The following is a 537-nucleotide window of genomic DNA, read 5'->3' as shown; positions in this document are numbered from 1 at the left end:
AAAAAAAAAAAAATTTTTTTTTTCCCCCCCAAAAAACTTTTTTTTTTTTTTTTTTTTTTTTTTTAAAGGATTTTTTGGTTTTTTTTTTTTTTTAATTTTTTTTTTTTTTTTTTTAAAAAATTTTTTTATATAAAAAAAAAAAATTTATATTATATTTTTTTTTTTGGGGTTTTTTTTTGGGGGTTTTAATTAAAAATTTTAAAAAAAAGGGGTTTTAAATAAATTTTAAAAAAAAAAAATTTTAATATTTTTTTTATATTTTTTTTTTTAATATATATATATATTATATATTTTTTTTAAAATTTTTAAAAAATTTTTTTTTTTTTTTTTTTTAAAAAAAAATTTAATATTTTTTTTTTTTTTTTTTTTTTTTTTTTTTTTTTTATTTTAAATATATAATTTTTATAATATATATATTTTAATATATATTTATTTTTTTTAATTTTTAAATTTTTTAAAATAAATTAACCCCCCCCCCACAAAACCCCAACATTTTAAAAAAAAAAAAATTTTTATATATTTTTTAAATATAAATAA

This window comes from Penaeus monodon, chromosome 33 (genome assembly GCF_015228065.2).
Source record: "Penaeus monodon isolate SGIC_2016 chromosome 33, NSTDA_Pmon_1, whole genome shotgun sequence".
NCBI lineage: Eukaryota > Metazoa > Arthropoda > Malacostraca > Decapoda > Penaeidae > Penaeus > Penaeus monodon.
This window is presented reverse-complemented; position numbering follows the sequence as displayed.